We start from the raw sequence: 7,072 nt of genomic DNA on the forward strand, positions 1-7,072 counted from the left end.
TGAGGGGGATAAGGTTTCACACATGACTCCTGAACAATAGTTAAAAGCAAATCATACCTCCAGGCAACACAACATAAAGAAGAACAGCTAAAGAGCAGCAGGTTGTTAAGCATCCTTTTTAATATTCTATAGATCATATAGAAGAACAGTTCTTTGCCACTTGTGAAAATCCATCCTGTAATTTGTCTCCCCTAAATCAACTTGAAAATGCATCTCTCCTCTCTCTAGGAGGATGAAGATGTGAAGTTTGACGAGTTAAATAAAAGCAGACCTGAGAATTTGGCAAACCATTGCTGCCTCTTTAAGATTACAATTATAAACTGGTCTGTGATTTAAAAATATTTGATGTACAAGTAATATATATATTGTATTTCTTATATTTCTTATATTTAGAACAGAGGGAATGGTTGAGGTTTTGCCAAGAGAATATATGACATGTGAATATAAAAATTTCGAAAATGGCCCTGGCACTTGCCCTGCTTATGTTAATATCAACAAGCGATGAGAGGCGTTCAATTTTAGGCAACTAAAGGGTTCACAGGGACACTGTAAGGAGAAAATCCCTCAGGTAGTTTCCAAAATCTCTCTCTTTGTTTCCTGTCAGCTTCTCTAAAAGAGGTAAAATGCTGTAAGTATGAGTTTAGGAAAAAACTTGAAAGTTTAAAACTAAACAAACATAATGTGAGGTTACTGGTTTTAAAAAAAATGCTCTACACTTGTGTTTTAATATTTTTTTCCTTCAAAATGTATGTGATTGGTTATTGAAGGTGTGCAGGCTGAAGGTGTGTCATTTGTGCATGTTCACAGGAATTCTCTTAGAGGCTGAGATGATGCATGGAGACGATGCCTTATCTGAAATCAGGTTTACCATCTTTGCACATGGAGGAGCAATTAGTTCAAATTCCCTTGTTTTTGACACTGAAGCTTAAAGACAAAGGGTGAAGATGACAGTGTTAGTGGTTTGATTCCACACTAACCAGTCATGATGTCCCCACAAGAAACATACCCTACATAGTTTTAAGTTATTTAATGACAAGAGAGTACAACTTTAAAATCTTTTAAAGTTGTACCATTTCCCACAGCACTTGAAGGCATCTCTACAGTCTGCATCCACAGAGAAAAAACCAAGATGAGAAGAGGAGATGCTGTGCCAGTGTTTTCTCTGGCAGCTTTCAGGGAAAGTGAAGGGAATATGTGCTGAATGTGTGTTCGGGTACCACTTGAATATTTAGATGATTTAACTGCGAGGGGAGGGGACTGATTATGAGATTAAATACTTTCTTCAAACAGTCAGAAACCTCATCAGGAAAAGCTTTGATTTGGAAGTCCTTTGATTCTCAGCCAGGTCAGTCTTTTTGTTCCGACACTTCATAGTAGAGGCTGTGTTGGTGGAGCTGTTTTTGTAATGAAATCATTTCTCAGAATAATATCAGCTGGGGAATCCCAGTAAGGGCCTCTCCACTGGAGATAGTAAGACTGTATGTGTGAAAATCTATTTGATGACTGCATGAGGTCACAGATGGAGCCTGTTTAATTCCTTTAATTCCTTCGTGGAGTAAAAATGTGTTGACACTGTCATTCTGTTATAATGTGAGTTGTTTATCCAGATAGTATTCAGAGAAATGGCACATCGTGAGGAAACGTTTGTGAAATGAACGCACAAGAAATATATGTTCCAATTCATTAATTGTACAGCCCTTTAAAGTTTAACAATAAAGAAAATATGACAACATACTTTAACATGTTGGATCAGGAATTGCAATAACTAAACAGTTAAAAAAACTCTGACTTTAACTTAGTTAAACAGAGCTCAAAATAAAGATGCAGATGATTAATCTTTATAACTCTAATTACCCTTGTTATATGGAAGGAGCGATGTAACTTGGTAGTAAATAGAGGCCAAAGTTCTTTTTTGTTCAGGAGTTTAATACATGAGTTATAAGTGGTAATTCATTTCAGGAAGCGTCTATAGAGCTGCTCTTTAGTCACCATATTTGAATTTCGTACAATTACTTGACAACTCGGGTTGTGGGGTTACAAAGGCTTAGGCCCTGTGCCAATTCCTCTCCCTTGGCCCTACCCCTCCATATGAAGTGCCCTTAGCTGGGAGTGACTCATCCAAACTGAGCCACTAGGAGTAGGGCTAGGGAATCTTCCCAGAGGAGCTGGGACACCACTTGCTACGTCATCAGCAGCCAACCAAGGTTATTATAGTGACAAACAATATCAACTACTGTTATTATATTAACAACCGTTATCAACCAACATTATAATAGTGACACATCTGACAACTGTAGGACAGACGGGAAAGATTGGTTTATTGATACACAATCAGCACGTTCACATTGGTTATTAAAATCCTTATAAAATGAGCGGGGACATTTCTTTCAAACGTCATATATGAGAACAGCAGTAGCCAACGTTTGTAGTTACTCTCACTCAGACTGTTTACAGGCATGTTCAGACGACGTGAGGAGCAATTTTCCAGAAACGATTGTCCCAGCGATTCCATTCCATTTTCATTTTCTACTGGACTAAATTATGATATTCCCCTAAATTAGACATCTTCTCATGATTATTTTGCAAGGTTTCCTACCTACATTTATTCTTTACCCCTCAGTGGTCACCAGCTTAATTTGCTTTGTCAGTTTGTACAACATTCTGCAATTTCCGTGGGGGGGGGGGTTCCTTAATATACTATGGTTGAGGGGATGTTTGAAGGGCTAGATGGGCACTACCCCTTCGATCACATAGAGAAATGGAACAGCTCTAAGGGGTTGGGGCCAAGTGGTAGGGCTGAGGAGTGAATTGGGACAGGGCATATAACAATATATGAAGATGGACGACATGACTGCTTCCTAAAAGTAAAGCTAAAGCCACCTGACTGTAGAAATACGCTAATATGTCAGTGGGAAGCTAGTATCCAACAATAACCTCAGTGTTGTGGTATGTCCGTGAGGCTCTTCTGTTTACATGCAGCAAACAGGTTATTGTAGGTTTTCCTCAGTGGCTCATTAAGGTAAATAAGAGCCTCTGTCAGTTTGTCAAACACCGTTTGTTCTGAGTCACTCATCAGAAACTCTGAGCTCATTGGAATTTCATCCTCCGCTGGGACTCCACATCCAGGAGACGTGTGGCAGCGTGCTCACGACAACATCCCCACACGTTTTCCATGCAGACCTATTATTTTGAAATGCGCACTTGAAAGAAAAACAGCTCACCTGAGTTGTTGTCAAGTTCACACTCAGCAGGAATTTATTGGCCATTTCCCAAAAGGTGGAACACAGTGCGAAGGAGCAGAGAGACTGTTGATACTCATGTTCAGTTCCCTGGAGCCCTGGAACACATGGAAAGACACACAACTAGTTAAAAAAATAAATGTTGGGAAGTTTGTGGCTTTTTGTTATTTGTAATTTCTCAGTTTCCCCATCATCAGGCTTAATTTGACCATTTATCTAAAACTCCCTGACCATGTGGAAGCAGTGAGCGCACCCTCTACCCCTCTCTGGTAGCTTTGGTTTTGCATGTGTTTGATAAACTCTCAGTCGGCAGCATGAGGTTCTGGACGCACCTTAACAACCACACAAGAAACTCCTGGGGCAGAGTGAGCTGAAGGGCAGGTAGAGGGTGTGTGTTCAGGTGCCTGATGCTGTTCAAACTTCCACACGAGGAAGCCTATGTAAATTAACTTTAAAGCATGTGCAGATCTGTATTTGACAACAGATACATCTCTCTGGTAACATTTGAAATACAATGAATCGAGGAAGTTTTTGTGTTGTTTGCTTCTGTTGACCTGGAAGCTTGAGAAAGTTTCTCTGGCAGCTGGCCAAAAAAAGATTCAATGTACATAATTTGTATTTCATGGCAAATTCGATGGGAAGACGCTGAATAAAATTGAACTGCACATCCATCGGGGATTTTCCATTTTACCCTGATGTTATGGCTTCGTAGATCTCAGAAACTGAGATCGGTCTGTTGCTGACAGATGTTTCATCAAGTGTGGGATAGTTTATGTTGTCAGGAGGGTAAAAAAAAAAAAAAGCAGCAACTGAACAAGCTTGAAAGACGAGAAGTTGACTTGCTTTTCCCCTGTTTTTAAAAATACATGTAAGAAGAAGTAATTCAGCCTTCTTTGTTGGTAATGTGTCAAGCTCAGCCTGGAGGGGCAGGTGTCTGTTGGACCGTGTCGGGGTTAGGGATGTTGCATGTATGTTGCTTATAGATTGTCTAATTATAGAATTTCCTCATGACAGAGAGTTATATTGTGATGCATACAAAATGATATGAAGTAAGCTTATGATGTACTTTGGGCGTTTTATTGATTTAAAAAAAAAAAATATCTGAGAAGGCAAAAACTCCTTGAAGTTGTAGACAGAAAACATTGGGGAATGAATCACTGCCTTGAAGGAATACAGTATTTATTGAGATTGATCTCTGTAGATGGGTTTGCGTGGTGTTCATATGACTTCACCTTTTTAATAACAGTCTGCCATCCACAAGAACATAAACTATCCGAGAATATATGTAAGGTGTCATAAGTCTGTTGACATCAATAATTATTGTTTCAATTATCATTCAATCGTTTCGACAAAATATATATTTAATCAGAAAAACATCAGATTATAATCTTGATTACATGACAATTTTTATTTGATTTAAATTAGCTTTAAGTGATTTTTAGACTACGTGCCTATTTTGTGCTGGTTTCTCAATAACTTGTACTTTACACACAGTCGTTTGATCCATTCTTACTAAGAGGAAGAGGAGATACGTCCTCCATATGTATTTACGATCTATGGTCTAAATTGTGGCTGCCTGTTGCTACCATCTAATCCCTTACATCACAGAAGGAGGCCTCCCACATTTTTCCGTATACGGTGTACCTTTCAAAATGACTGAACAGCTCTGAGGAAGCCTGCTGCCTGTGAAAAATGAAAGATGGAGTTCTGACATTTTGATAGCTCCGTTCCCGTCGGCAGGGGACAGTCCAAACCTGTGTCATATATGAATTTGGATAAACAGGGTTAATCTGCAAGGTCACTGGAGTGTTTTCTTATGATTTACCTTTGTGATTTAGAGACATAAATCCTGCTCAGCCCAGTGTCAACAGTAGCTCATGGAGAGGGTACTGTGTTACAGCTTCATTTATACTCATTTTTGTTACAGGTTCTTTCTGCAGAATTTGTGCTGCTCTGCCACTAAACACTACAACTTGAAAATCTTGAACCAAATATGTGTATATACTGCAAGCTAGCTTATCAAAACAGAAGTTGGAGATGATCAAATCTAATTAAGGTTCATCCCATCATTTGTCACCAGATCCATCCATCTGGCAATCCATCCAGAATAAAACAATGGTCATTTGAAATTATTATTTGTATGTATTGTATTGTAGGTCTGATTAAACCCTCTGGTGATAAAACTTCTCGTTGTGTTGAAGACAGCGTATATCAACTCTCTTCTCCATATTCTGGCTCATTCACCACAAGGGGAAGTACCATAGGAGGTTTTCTGATCATTACTTGTTAGAACAGCGGATTACGCACAACAATTTCCTCACAATGAAGGAATTCTGAAGCAATTCATGGCTAATCCAACCTGTGTTTGTTTAACAATACCACAAACCCTGGCCTGGCGTCAGGCCCTCAGAAAACTGCCCTCAGACAGAGAGAGAGAGAGACAGTCAATAACCCCCCCCCCCCCCCCCCGTTGGTGTAATGGGTAACCAAGGCTTTCAGGGATGAGTCGGACGATCTTTGCCCTTGTCCACGTTGCGTCAACATTTGTTGGCAAAGCAGCAATAAACCTTCAGGTGGCAAAAGATATTCAGCATTGCTTACCCTCAGTAAACCACACAGTGTCTTATGTAAATGTGCGGTGAATAATGCATGGCTCGGCTCCATAGCAGAGCTTGGGACTTGTGTTAGAGCCTGCAGACCATACGGAGCTCCACCACTTCTGCTCAGGCTTCATGCATTTGAAAACTGAATTTATCACCTGAGGGAGACTGGTGGATTCAGCATCTGACCTTTAGACTCTAAACAACTCTCAGAGAAACAGAATGGCTAGGAGAATCAGTTAGGACTTCTGTTGTTCTGTGTAGTGATGGATTGTTATAAACTGAAATGGTTACTTCTGACATTTTGTATTTCTCCAATCACTGTCAGCAGCTGAACATGGGAAATAGCTGAGACTTTGTGTTTAATTGTTCTTGTTCAAAAGAGTTACACAGAACCAAACATCAGGACCATAATAATATTAATAATAATAACTTAAATTTATACAGTTCCTTTCAAGAGGCACAAGGTTGTGTGTCAGTGGTAGAGTATTGAATGCTCTGAACTCATGGTTCACCTACTAGCTTTTCTTCATCAGTCCAAGGTGTTCTCACAATATCACATTACCAAAGTTCACTGTGATGACACCACAGCAAGATTCATGAACTGAAGGAGGCAGTGGAATGTGGTCAAAAGCTCAGGAAAAAGCTACTAAATAAACCTTGAGAGGACAATATTCTGTCCCTGTGAAAATACAAAAAGAGAAAACTGTCACTTTAAGTATAAATATTTCATCCTAATCTATTTTATATTGTTTTATTGTTTCTGTGTTAGATAAGCTGAAGGAGTCTCTTCAGTAGAAACTGCAAAAACAATCTGGGTGCATTTTCTGCATTACTCTGTCTCCCTCTGGTGGAAGTCACATGTCACATCCAGCATTGAAATGTCAACAATATACAAAAAGTTGAAAAGCATCAAATAAATTTGAATTTCCAACATATTTGTTTTTACGTGTTTTCATCAGATGCTGATTTAGACTTTAGAGAAAAGCAACAGCAACAAGCCAGCAAGTAAATAAAATGTGTCAGAACATGGCAGAGCGTTAATACCAACAAACTGCACTCAGGTCTGGGGAGTGAACAACATTTCTATTACAACAGGAGGGTAAATCGTGATTTTAGTGCAAAAACTTTAACACAAAAAACTGTATACAAGCAGATAACTTCAAGTAAAATGTTACATGAACGACAACTGATCTAACTTCCCTGACGTGTGTGTGTGTGTGTGCGCGCGCG

The sequence above is a fragment of the Pleuronectes platessa genome, chromosome 7 (assembly GCF_947347685.1).
Source record: "Pleuronectes platessa chromosome 7, fPlePla1.1, whole genome shotgun sequence".
Lineage (NCBI taxonomy): Eukaryota > Metazoa > Chordata > Actinopteri > Pleuronectiformes > Pleuronectidae > Pleuronectes > Pleuronectes platessa.